The sequence below is a fragment of the Schistocerca gregaria genome, chromosome 1 (genome assembly GCF_023897955.1).
Source record: "Schistocerca gregaria isolate iqSchGreg1 chromosome 1, iqSchGreg1.2, whole genome shotgun sequence".
Taxonomy (NCBI): Eukaryota; Metazoa; Arthropoda; class Insecta; order Orthoptera; family Acrididae; genus Schistocerca; species Schistocerca gregaria.
In genome coordinates this window covers 591072819-591087278 of record NC_064920.1, presented here as the reverse complement: position 1 = coordinate 591087278, position 14460 = coordinate 591072819, and the positions used below count along the sequence as shown (strand labels likewise).

Here is a 14460-nt window from a genome sequence, read left to right as displayed (position 1 = left end):
TGCCGTGTCTATTCATACAGTCTCTTTCTTCAACTACTCTGAACACATTTATAAAGTTATTGACCAATTTTAGAATTTTAAAATGCTGTCATAATTTCCTCATTAAGAACTACAATCTTACGTTATAGGTTTAACACGGCAAGTCAAGTATTACAGTTAGAGTATTTAAATGATGAATAATTGAAACCCTCAGCTGCCGACAGGTGTTGTTGATATACCTTGATGGGGATAACTGAAAATGTGTGCCCCGACCGGGACTCGAACCCGGGATCTCCTGCTTACATGGCAGACGCTCTATCCATCTGAGCCACCGAGGACAAGGTACTTATCCCTTGGACGCTTCCCGTGGGACCCACACTCCCACCTGTCCACAATCTACATACGTAATGTTCTTGATAGATATTTGCCCATCCACTCATTACTCTCGCCAAGTTCCGACAGCGTTCGTTCCCATGAGAATCAACCAATATAACGCTCTCTCCTACGTACAGCTCGCGAAAAAACCGTGAAGATAAAATTAGACAGATTCGGACCCACGCGGAGGCTTACCGGCAATCGACCTTCCTACGAACCATTCGTGACTGAAAAAGGAAAAGGAGGAAGACACACTGCTCCGCCACACACCGTAGAGTGGCTTGCATTGTGTAGATGTATATGTAGATATAAATGGGAGTTCGATTCTTTAAAGAATCTGGGGTGGGGGTTTACTGGACGCTTCCTAATCAAACTGATCAGGTTCGGCTAGTATTTCATTAGGGTATCAGGATTAATGCACAGGTCGAGGTAAACTTCACCACTGCCAGTGCAATTAACAGATTCATTATACGGTGGTTCTTGCCATTCAGTCCAGACTGACACCTGAGCAAGTTCATACAGTGTTCTGCAACTAAAAGACATCGTTCGATAAAACTGTTTTGGAAGCTCGCTCGTGTAGCATAGACAAAATTGTACTCTGCAGCTAGAATCACCGTCATCAAGAGCGTGCTTTAATGCTGGACTGTAATTTTTGCAAGGTGCGCGATTCGTAATGCCGCTGGATATACACTTGCGCTTCTCGCAAAGTTTTCCTTGCGGTTCGAGGGAGGATTTCCAGCGGTTGTTCCTCTCTTTTGTATCTGGGAAAGATGACCGTGAACTTCCGGAATACTTTTGGTAAAAATAGACATATCAAAAATGTTTTGCATCACCCTGGTTCCCAGAACTCCTGAAGACAGACGTTGACTGTGGATATTGTATCACAGACACAGTCGCTTTGACTGTTCAGAGATGCCACTAAGGGCCACGAGGGGTAGCCGTGAGGTCTAGGGGTTCTTGTCACAGTTCGCGCGTTTCCCCCTTTGGAGGTTCGAGTTGTCCCTCGGTCATGGGTGTGTGCGTTGTCCTTGGCGTAAGTTAGTTTAAGTTAGCTTAAGTAGTGTGTAAGCCTAGGGACCGATGACCTCAGCAGCTTGGTCTCGTAGTCCTTACCACAAATTTTCAATTTTTGTCACTAAACCCGCCCAAAGCTGTAAACAACCTTGCATGCGCAGCGCCTAATATACGGAGGGGGTCAAACAGCTGATCAGTTCGTCATTCCACCGGAAAGGAGGTACACGGCTCATATTGTCTGTAGTTCAACCATGCCTAGACGGTCAATACCGATGCTCGATCGCGTCCGCATTGTTACTTTGTGCCAGGAAGGGCTCTCAACAAGGGAAGTGTCCAGGCGTCTCGGAGTGAACCAAAGCGATGTTTTTCGGACATGCTGGAGATACAAAGAGACAGGAACTGTCGATGACATGCCTCACTCAGGCTGCCCAAGAGCTTCTACTGCAGTGGATGACCGCTGCCTCCGGATTATGGCTCGGAGGAACCATGACCGCAGCGCCACCATGTTGAATAATGCCTTTCGTGCAGCCACAGGACGTCGTGTTACGACTGTGTGCAATAGCCTGCATGTGCAACTTCACTCCCAAGCCGCGCGGGGTAGCCGTGCGGTCTAGGTCGCATTGCCGAGGTTCGCGCGGCTGCCCCCGTCGGAGGTTCGGGTCCTCCCTTGGGCATGGGTATGTGTATTGTTGTTAGTTTAAGTTAGATCAAGTAGTGTGTAAGCCTAGGGACCGATGACCTTAGCAGTTTGATCCCATAGAACTTACCACAAATTTCCAAAATTCCAATTTCATTCCCGACGTCCATGGCGAGGTCAATCTTTGCAACCGCGACACCATGCAGCGCGGAACAGATGGGACCAAGAATGTGCCGAATGGATCGCTCAGGATTGGCATCACGTTCTCTTCACCAATGAGTGTCCATATGCCTTCAACCAGACAATCGTCGGAGACTTGTTTGGAGGCAGCCCGATCAGGATGAACGCCTTAGACACACTGTCCAGCGAGTGCAACAAGGTGGAGATCCTCTTCTGTTTTGGGGTGGCATTATGTAGGGCCGATGTACGCCGCTGATAGTCGTGGTAGGCGCCGTAACGGCTGTACTATACGTGAATGCCATCCTCCGGCCAATAGTGCAACCATATCTGCAGCGTATTGGCGAGGCATTACTCACCATGGACGACAATTCACGCCCCCATCGTGCACATCTTGTGAATGACTTCCTTCAGGATAACGACAACGCTCGACTTGAGTGGCCAGCATACTCTCCAGACATGATCCCTATCTAACATGCCTGAGATAGATTGAAAAGGGCTGTTTATGGACAACGTGACCTACCAAACACTCTGAAGGATCTACGCCGAATCGCTGTTGAGGAGTGAGACAATCTGGACCAACAGTGCCTTGATGAAATTGTGGGTAGTGTGTCACGTCGAATACAGGCTTGCATCAATGCAAGAGAGCGTTCTACTGGGTATTACAAGTACTGATGTGTACAGCAATCTGGACCACCATCTCTGAAGGCCTCGCTGTATGGTGGTACAACATGCAATGTGAGGGTTTCATGAGCAATGAAAAGGGTGGAAAAGATGTTTATGTTGATCTCTATTCCAGTTTTCTGTACAGGTTTCGGAACTCTCGGAACCTAATGTGACGCATTTTTTTTATATTTGTAGATAAACGAATGTCGTGTGGTACTATCCTGGTGCAAGGCTATCAACATAATTACACTAGACAGCTAAGCACTAGACCCCCGAGGCTCTGGACATATCCCAGCTGCTTGAAATTTATCTATCGCACGTGAAATGGTGCGTCGTGTTGATGGATTTCATAGTAATCTTACTCTAAACCGTCTTTGCACTTCAGAGGCAGTGTCATACCTTCAGTTGCTCTTCAGCACAATTTTAGTTTCCCAAAAATGTAGTCGGAATTCGGCCTTCATTTCAGATTACTCGAACCTAGTAAGCCCAACGAAAAACACGGTAGCCACAGGAAGTCGACGAACGAGAGGTGTATCATTGAGGTAAACCATTCTTCATATCCGATACCTGAAGTACACAGTCTGATAGGTCCCTTATTAAGACATGAAGCACATCATGAAAACGCTTACGACAGCCACTTCCCATCAAAGTGGTGTTGAGTATGACCTTTGTAGGTAAAGCAGCTCAATTAGCCGCACTGGAAACTGCAGCTCCACCTGGGTACGCCGGCAGCCCCTAACAATGGAGGGGGCCTGCCCAGCCGCCTCGCCGCGACCTTTGTCTGGCAGCGCGTGGCCTCGGATCCTCCCTCCGCAGACTGCAGAGCCGTCACGCTGAGCTCATCCCGCCGGACACTCGCCGTCCGTGGCGCTCTCAAAGGCCACCTGTTCACCTGGCCACCAAGGACGGCGTTAGCCACGACCCATCATATATTTTCAGCATTAACGTGCTGTAAAAAAAAAAGAAAACGAAAGACAGAGTAACAAGTACCTGCCCTGGCACAGATCTCCCCGACGCCGTGGCTGCCATCCCGAGTCATTCTCAGGCGGCCTCGCCTTCGCTTTGAACTGCGTAAAACCACTTCAAGGTTGGCTTTCTGCCTTGCCCACATTTACACTTCAATTAGAGACGTATCTAAATGCAAACTTTGACATTTACTCTGTTACATGTTTTCCAGGAAGCATTTAAATACTTTCTTTGAAAACGCGCTTCGACTTCCTAATCATTTTTACGTCTGAAATGGAAATATTTATTTTTCTGCTCTCCTCGACTCAAATGCATATGCATATCATTACACGTGTTTCTGAAAAAGGGAAAAAACGACACTAACTCTAATAGTTTCTACATTTAGTGCCTCACTGTTCCAACCTTAACCACTGTCGTTACTATAAGTTCATCTAGTGTGCGACAGATAAATGTCGGCTTGTATGCCTCCGTACGCAACCTAATCTCTCTCGTATTATACGTGCGGATGCACATTTTGTTCGACGTCTTGTTGGAATCTAAAATTAGCGAGCTTGGAGGACATGAACGGTGACTGCGATAGGTACCGCTAGATGGGAGTATGGGTCGGCCGGGGAGCGTGCCGAGATCGTTCGTGCACTTGCGATAAACTCCGTACCCGGATGGCGCAGTGTTTAACGCAGCTGCCTATTAAGCACGAGCTCCCGGGTTTGAGTTCCGGTCCAGCGCACATTTAAACTCGTCGCCACTCATTTCGCACAAAGTCCCGATAAGCTGATATCATTAGTTCCTTCCACCTTCCTTTCTCCCCTTTCCACCTTAAATTACATAAAATAATCTCTCCCATTTAATTCAATTATTACATTCCCTGGAGGATTAACATTTATTGCGCACAACCGTTCTCTGTACTTTATTACCATATACCTACGACTCATTATAACTATTTTACCAAATACTCAGGTATATCAAGTACTGTAGAACAAATTATGCAAAACTTCGAGTTTAGTGCGACCAATTGATATTATGGTGAACGGCGTATTCCAACTGCAAGACTTGGACGTTCCGTGCCACGAACGCTTCTCTGTGTCTTACTGATCTAATATTTTGTTTTATGGACTCTATGTGAAGGAAATGGAGAGATCGGACATGTGAGAAGAGGGGAAAGATTGTATTGCTGTGGGACGCCATTTAGATATGTAGTAAACGTTCAAATGGTTTTTTGCACAAAATAAACTCCAATAACTAACATCAAGTATTCAAGGTGTGTATATTTCCATACAAAAATTATTTAGCTATCACGGTACAAATATTACGAGTCTCAGATCGCTCGGAGGTAAAGTTTGGAACGATATTGCGAACCTGCGTTTTCCACCGTCAGAATTCGTCGAGAGATTATCTCCGAATTAATAAACTTTAACTTGCTAAATTGTTAGAACTATCATCGAAACTCATCAAACAACATGTCACACAGTTGTGCCGAACGAGCTACGTTGCGAGTAAAGGTTTTAGAGATTTCGGGTGGAGCGGATGACGACGAGGAATTTCCACGAGATCGCCACTGCGGGATACAGCCCTTGCTCTCCTGTGGTATTTAAAACTAAATATTTATATTTTCCAGGTTTTCAGTGTAGTAAAGGTAAAAGGAAATAAGGAATCAAGCTAAACCACCTAAAACCAATAACTAAACCAACAATTAAAAGAAAAGCACACATAAAGGATATTTATTTTTTAATAATAAATAAATAATTATTTTAATTAACTAGTCAATAATATAATAAATAAGCTAAGTGGTTCATGCTTTCGTTTACTGTTGCTTGTTTTCAACTTTGTACACGTAATTTCATATTACACCATACTTACGGTTTTCACATGTTTTGAAAGAAGTGATAATGATCACGTGTCGTTTTTCAAAAATATTTTATATTTTACCTGACATATTGTGTCTTTATGATTTAACACGTATAAAACATATCATGTTATTCACCGAGAAACTTTTAAGCCTCATTTTAACAACTTTGATTCTATTAAATGTTTGATTACGATTAGGCTAAATGTCACTAAACACAATACATCGATGTTATGGACGCCATTTGTTGATAATAGTGACGATTACTGCCAATCTTGACTAGAGCATAGAGCCTACATTATTTGGCTGTAGATCTTCTTGTTCTTGTAATTTTTGACAGAACTGCCTTTGACAGTTAGTCTACAAAATGTGCCCCTGTAAGACCGAATTTGCTGATTGTTAACAGCTAAGAGTAATCTAATATGCACTACCCTAATTTTATGGTACATAGTGTTTTGAAGGTTATGAGCTTACACATGTTACCGGTATTATGGAGCAATTTGCATCGGACATGTAACTGTATCCTGTTTGAATTTAATGTATTTTTGACCCACCAATGTACAGCTTTGTAATCACTTCCCAGGTGATTGTTCATCAGACATATGTTTCCTTTTCTTAAATGCTTGTTTGTGTGTTCTACACATGTTTTTCTGTTTCTTTATTTTGGAGTCCTCTGTGATGAAGGTTGCTAAAATTGATACTGGTTGAGAATAAAGATGCATACTCGTATGGACACCTGGTGACTCAAAATGCTCTTCTTCAAATACTTGTCAACCGTAAAGAGTGAAATACAAAAAGATTCGTTCCCCTTTGCTTTCGGTGAGCATTTCTGGTACACTTTTGCATCGAATGATAGAATTGTAGCAAATTATCACTGAACTCCTTCGTCTGTTGTTTCACCTACTTGATAAGGTCATACACTGGAGTATTTTGTACTGTTTTTCCAGCAGGTCAAGTATACTCTCCGAGAGTCCTCCAAACTTAACTCTGTCGTTAATTTGCCTTCCCTCCAACTATCGACTACGACCTTTGATAATTTTGAAAATATCGGTAGCCCAATACATCGATATTAGGAAAAACGTCTATATAAGCTGTCAATATATCGAAAATAAATATCGATATGTCGAAGAAAACTATCGGCGTACCTCCCTATAAAATTTCGTCTCCAAATTGTACATAAACTGCCGGTTTCAGGGGTGTACATTCAAGTAGTCACTTGTTATTAGATACTCTGTATATCAACAAGCTGGCGGCCTACCAATCGTCTTTAGAGCAAAAACTAAAAGAAGAAAGACACACGTTCACGCTTGGTGACAATCACTTTGCCAAAAATGGCAACTGCTTGTGAGTGGCACAATAAAAGGTGTCCGACGGGTCCATCGCTCGGTTTCGTCACATACCTTTGTCAGGAATACTTTGATTTCCCTGATTTATTCATTTCTGCCAACGACCTACTAGCGTAGTGTCAAAATTGTTTGGTGCAGCTAAACGTTGCGGTTTATGTTTTCAGCACCGAGTGCCGATTACGGCGGCTTTTCCCCTCACACGTCTCCGTTCACCGTAAAGACCAATCCTGCCATTTAGATTTTTCTTTTTTTAACGCAACTGATACGCTAATTCTTCACTTCGCAAAACTTATTCCATTTACACCGCCACCCTCGACTGTAATCGGACTTCTTTTGTGCCACACAGTCAAAGAGAGAGAGTGGAAGTGATGAAAACTCAAAAAGTTGTAAGACTCTTTCAAATAATGAAAGTAAAATTATGTTATAGCCCAGTTTCAAAAATACAGTATATAATATTTACCTAAAATTGTGAAAAAATATAATATAAAATAAAAATATCGGCACTCGATATCGCCATTTTTATATAAGTATATCGATATATCGGCTAAATAGTGCCGTCGGTATATATCGATATTGTTAAGAAAAATATCGAAATGTCCTTATTTCACAGTCACGTCTGTTATCGATTCACCATTAAGTGTTGTATCCGCTCGCTTTGTAAGTTACCTCAGAGCATTTAAATCATATGACAGTGCGCAGATGTTTATCACTAATGGCGTAATGAGATATTCTTGTTATTGAGCAAAGTCTTACATTGTTACACATTCAAAGACAATTGTCACTGTGCCCACTAACGGAAAATTTTGTCGATCTCGTCAGGGTATGTGTAATCAGTTGTAAGCCAGCAATCAGTGTTTCGAGCGCCTCAGCTGTCACTGGCAAGCAGAAAAAATGAGGTGGAGAGGAAAGAGGGAGCCAGTTATGGTGAAGAAGTAAAATAGGTGGCCAGGCCTTAACCCACAGCGCGTCAAGAGCATAGTAATGGCCTCTTATGTTGAACACTGAAAAAGGTTGACAAGCGTCAGAGTTATCTCTACCATTGGAAAGAAAATGTCAAGTAGGCATTTCTGCTGTTAAGAGCAAACTGAAACAACGGAAACATTAGGAGCTGTTATTGTTCTAAGGACATAATTAGATAATTTAATAGAACATTAATATCAGTAAACAGAGGTTCATAGGCCGACCGGAAAGGTGAAAATCGGTTTCGTGTCTCAAGCAATATGGAATGATCTGATATCCAAGCTTAATTAGCTGTCAGAATCAGGACACCACTAACGAATTTTAGTCGTTTATTGCCAAGGACTTATAAAGAGACACACAGACAAAGTATGCAATGCCATTAGTACATATTCTAGTAATGATAGTACAGCTTTAAATTTCTAGGTTTATTTGTGGTTAGAATAATTAATGAACCTGGAAACTTTACGGTGTTAATTATCGTTATTGCGGCAAATAGTGTGTGGTAGATATACTCTGAGGTACGCTGTTAGTTTGAATACAGCTTTATATTTCTAGATTTATTTGTGTTTAGTATAATTAATGACCCTGGAACCTTTATTACGGAAAATACTCTGAGGTACGCTGTTAGTTTGACACACGTTTCTTTTACTGCAAAACAGTAACGCTTAGGGAAAAAATGTAATTAACTATGAATCCAAGTTCAAGCTAACGCAGTACACTAAACTACGGTACCTTACGTCCACGTACACAAGATGGCAGGCATCCTGCACGTACCCACGGGTATGGGCCTCTCACTTCCATTGCATAGCATCGTTTCTCGGAAGGCGATCATTCTGCCACGCCATCACTGCCTCAGTCACATGCCAGTATTGCATCCCCTGACGTTGGGAAGGCATAGCTCACATTTCTTGTTTTGGCGGTTCTGTACTGCGTGAGCTTGGCGTAACGCTAAGTGCTGCAAGGCACCAGCACACAGGACTTGACAGCCCTTCCAACAAGAAGGGAATTTGATTGTAAGTTACATGATATGTAGTGAAGCAGAACAAGTACAGACATCTTACAATTACTTTTTGGAATTACTAGAGGTTATAAATTTCGAATTGCTTTGCCAGTTTCAAGTAACTGTAAGAAAATATTCATTAGAGTTTCTACTTTTTTAAGCAAATACTTTGATCTAACCGTAGAGTGTCACACACTGCACATGTTCAAATTGCTTTAATAGATGTAAAGAAAAAAATAATGTAAGATAGAAGATGGTCTACACTATTTGATTGTCTCCGCTACAACAGAGCCTTAAGTGTACAGCCGGAGACACTTGAGCCCAGTGGCGACGTTCATGAAGCTGTTGTTACCAAAGTAAATGTGAAGTGTGCCAAGTAGTTCATCCTTGTAAACTGCAGTGGAAACGAGAACCAATTTTGGCATTGTTTGGACGACATCGTCGAGCTGCTGTTCTTCTGCGATGTGTGCGCCATGTATATGCTTCACCCACCGCTCCACCTTTTCAAGTCGCCCTTGCTCGAGTTTGATCAGAACTGGAGGAAGAAAATAATTTGTGAACTACTTGTGGATCGATTTAAAGCCCAGCTGACTCCTTAATGCAGTCATTTGTGACATAGGCGGCCGCTGGTGACCGAGCGGTTCTAGGCGCTTCAGTCTGGAACCGCGCGACCGCTACGGTTTCAGGTTCGATGACCTCAGAAGTTAAGTCCCATAGTGATCAGAGCCATTTGAACCACTTTGAACTAATAACACCGAGTATTAGACCACTATTTTTAAGGTTGTCACTAGGAAAGAAATTCAGAGAAAAGAATTGTAATTGTTTCTGGGAACGCGACTTGTTGGCTAACATAATGTTCGTCGTCAGACGAGACACATTACTGTGACAGGAGCGCAGGCCTCCAGGTGGCAGTCCTCCTCACAGCCCACAACTTGCTCGCAATGGCTATCATTGGCAAACACCTGGAAGTGAAGAAATCAAAATATTTCAAGAGCGAAATCCGACAGTGGGTACGACACCATTTCGTGTCTTTCACCAGGAGAGGGATCGCGGGACTTTCGGATAACGTTGTTAGACACTCAGGCGACTACCATGAGAAACTGTAAGATTCTAAACCATACTAGAAACTCTTGCACAAAATGTAAGGAAGTTGCTAGCAGAAAGTCTTCCAGTTTTGATTAGAAAAAATGGCTCTGTGCACTATGGGACATCTGAGGTCATCACTCCCCTAGAACTTAGAACTACTTCAACCTAACCTACCTTTGGACATCACACACATCCATGCACAAGGCAGGATTCGAACCTGCGACCGTAGCGGTCGCGCGGCTCCAGACTGAAGCGCCTAGAACCGCTCGGCCACACTTTTGATTAGAAAATTAGAGTTTATCACCCTAACTTTTCAGTTCTGTTGGGCGCCTTTTGGAAATGACATCTACAGAATAAAGCACACCTTTCTGTACAATGATTTAAGAAGTGCCATCCAAGTACAAATAGTTTTTCTGTCTAGTTTTCATTCAATGAAAGCAGTATTTTCTTTCTAATAAGTCCTTCTTATTAACCATAAATCCCATAAGCGAGAATATGTATCAGAGTTAGAAAATACGCATGAACAGTGGCCTGCGCCGAGTTCGCGAACTGACGCCGTAGATAGTGTTGACTGCCATTATGTGGTCTAAGAATACTCTTGTGAATGCAGTGGGTTGACTCAAGAAGTGATACCTTGAGGTATAATAGAGCGGAGTATGCAAAGTGGATAAATTCTCCCATCTCAGTTTCAGAGGCTATAAACGAAGTGTTCTACTTCACTGATCGACCACCTTGTGACAGAAACACTTTCCTTCAGCAAGAATTATTTGATTTGCAGTTTGGCGTCACTCCATCTTCTGTAAGCCACGAGCTAATGTTATCTACTATCATATTTATCAAATCACGTCTACTACATTTCACGTCTTTCGCAATGAAACTTGCATCAACTACATATAGAAAGTTTTTCGTATCATTTCCCGTTCATAGTGTCAGTTCCTTGTTTTACATAAAGGGGGCGTTCATGAAAAAGACGCAATATTAAAAGGATGGACCAAATGCATAATTGTGAAGATACAGCAATGAAATTTTGTATCATGCTTTACATGAAATTGACACAATTTCTGTTAAGTTCCTTGGGTAATATACATTAAAATTTTTGTAGAATTTACAAATTTTATTTTCGAAAAATAAAATATATACATTTTTCTCAGAAACTATTCAAGAGATCTGTACAAAATTTTCTCTGTTTAATCTGTTTGCATACAGTAAGCTTCTTTCATGAGGTTTTATGAATATATCAAACAGGAGAATCTTAATAACGTTTTCATTTTAATTCTGTAAGTATAATATAAAATTCATGCAAAGTTCCAAATGCTTTGCCTGATATGCCAGCTTACACTCATAATTTCAAAGTTTACTCTTGGGGAACGTTTATTGGGTTTATCGAAATACGTGTACAGAATTTCACATTTCTAGCCTTCAAAGGTTCTGAGAAAAAGGTACAAAAACGCAATTTACAGGAAGTGCAACTTAAAGTTCAGTCTAAGGCTTTTCTTATGTCGCCTCTCAGATGCCCCAGATTTGTACTCAGCGTCCTTCCCGTCAACGCTTCTCTTCTGGTTTCTTTTTCCTGTATCAGGTCTTCAACCGACATTTCAGCGGCAGAGAGCCGCTGTAAATCTATTTTTTCTGAAGATGTCTTGATTTCTACCTTGAAACCCATTCTCTCTAATACTTTCAGTCCTCCCCCCGTTCCCATCATAAAATACAAATATACATCATAAGTTGCAATTCAGACAGTTTTAGGAAATGAAAATATGATTTTAGGTCATCGTTTCCGCATGAGTGAGTTCAGAGACACATTAGGATTCATTTTTTTAGAAGTTCGGGATCGGCCAGAAATCTTTAACTGGACTTGACAACATCCAGAATAAAATTTTGAAGCCTCTCCTTGTGAACGTTGAGCTTTTAATCCGTCTGAGCCTATAGATATTTACATCATCTATTGCAGCACAGTTGATGAATTGAATTTATTTTTCAGGAACTTCGGGTGGGATTTTATAAATGAAATTTTGAGACTTTATTGCCGCTGAATTCTACTAATAAAGAAAAAAATAAACTGATAATTGACATTTTCGATCAATTTCATTAACGTCCCCCCTTAAGAAAAGCAATGGACGCTGAACAGTGCCCTGTGACACTCGCCGCTTTACAACACCTTAGTCAGATGCAAATATGTACTCGTATGTCCCAAAGAATCGTAATAGGAGCGCTACTGTTCATAACATACGCAAACTTCTTATCAGATAGGATTAGAGGGTTCTCCGATTGTTCAGTAAGAAGTATTCTGGAGGAATATGTCATCGCAGGGTGAGTAAGAAACGGAATCCAGATTTTGGTTTTCCACTGTTTCCTGAAACTGCTTTAGGAAAACACGGACCTAGTTCTCTTGAAAAGGTACCGGTCGATTCCTTTCCCCAACTCGAGCTTGTAATAAGCCTCTAAAGAGCTCGTTATCGTCATGACATCAAGCCCTCATCTTTTTCCTTCTAATTTGATGCTAAAGTACAGATGTATTTGTTCACTATTCTGCTTTGTACTCGAATATGATTAAAAAAAAAACAACACATGTATCAGAAACACATATGTAAAGCACATCGCTTCCATAGCTTACGCAGTAGATATTCATCTGAATAATTGCATTGTTTGCGGAAACTATTTCCATTTGAGAACAATTATTTTCTAACTTTTGTGCACTATACGGAGAGGCAGAGGTTAAGTAATGATTTAATTTATTAATGAATGTGTTTTTCTCTTTTGTCAATTTAACACATTGTGGTACTATGTTGTACGGAGCGGTTCCAACATTTCTTGCATGCTTTTCAGTTAATTTAAACACATTTTTTTAAGATTCTCATCAACTCTATCTTCGATGAGAATCTTAAAATATAATGTTTAAATTGATTCTCATCAACTGTATCTCCCCCCATGAACCATGGACCTTGCCGTTAGTGGGGAGGCTTGCGTGCCTCAGCGATACAGATGGCCGTACCGTAGGTGCAACCACAACGGAGGGGTATCTATTGAGAGGCCAGACAAACGTGTGGTTCCTGAAGAGGGGCAGCAGCCTTTTCAGTAGTTGCAGGGGCAACAGTCTGGATGATTGACTGATCTGGCCTTGTAACATTAACCAAAACGGCGTTGCTGTGCTGGTACTGCGAACGGCTGAAAACAAGGGGAAACTACAGCCGTAATCTTTCCCGAGAGCATGCAGCTTTACTGTATGATTAAATGATGATGGCGTCCTCTTGGGTAAAATACTCCGGAGGTAAAATAGTCCCCCATTCGGATCTCCGGGCGGGGACTACTCAAGAGGATGTCGTTATCAGGAGAAAGAAAACTGGCGTTCTACGGATCGGAGCGTGGAATGTCAGATCCCTTAGTCGAGCAGGTAGGTTAGAAAATTTAAAAAGGGAAATGGATAGGTTAAAGTTAGATATAGTGGGAATTAGTGAAGTTCGGTGGCAGAAGGAACAAGACTTTTGGTCAGGTGAATACAGGCTTATAAATACAAAATCAAATAGGTGTAATGCAGGAGTTGGTTTAATAATGAATAAAAAAATAGGAGTGCCGGTAAGCTACTATAAACAGCATAGTGAACGCATTATTGTGGCCAAAATAGACACAAAGCCCACGCCTACTACAGTAGTACAAGTTTATATGCCCACTAGCTCTGCAGATGATGAATAAATTGAGGAAATCTATGATGAGATAAAAGAAATTATTCAGGTAGTGAAGGGAGACGAAAATTTAATAGTCATGTGTGACTGGAATTCGTCAGTAGGAAAAGGGAGGGAAGGAAACATAGTAGGTGAATATGGAGTGGGGGGAAGAAATGAAAGAAGAAGCCATCTGGTAGAATTTTGCACAGAGCATAACTTAATCATAGCTAATACTTGGTTTAAGAATCATGAAAGAAGGTTGTATACATGGAAGAATCCTGGAGATACTAAAAGGTATCAGACAGATTATATAATGGTAAGACAGAGATTTAGGAATCAGGTTTTAAATTGTAAGACATTTCCAGGGGCAGATGTGGACTCTGACCACAATCTGTTGGTTATGAACTGTAGATTAAAACTGAAGAAACTACAAAAAGTTGCTAATTTAAGGAGATGGGACCTGGATAAACTGAAGGAACCAGAGGTTGTACAGAGTTTCAGGGAGAGCATAAGGGAACAATTGACAGGAATGGAGGAAAGAAATACAGTAGAAGAAGAATAGGTAGCTCTGAGGGATGAAGTAGTGAAGGTAGCAGAGGATGAAGTAGGTAAAAAGACGAGGGCTAGTAGAAATCCTTGGGTAACAGAAGAAATATTGAATTTAATTGATGAAAGGAGAAAATACAAAAATGCACTAAATGAAGCAGGCAAAAAGGAATACAAACGTCTCAAAAATGAGATCGACAGGA

The 14460-nt window shown here is 41.5% G+C and overlaps 1 non-coding gene across 1 annotated transcript; it reads right to left on the bottom strand.

Annotated features, from left to right (window-relative positions):
• Window positions 1–243: 243 nt before the first annotated feature.
• Trnat-ugu (transfer RNA threonine (anticodon UGU)) lies at window positions 244–317 on the bottom strand. The gene has a single exon. It is a non-coding gene; the product is annotated as a tRNA-Thr (tRNA).
• Between the last annotated feature and the right edge of the window lie 14143 nt (window positions 318–14460).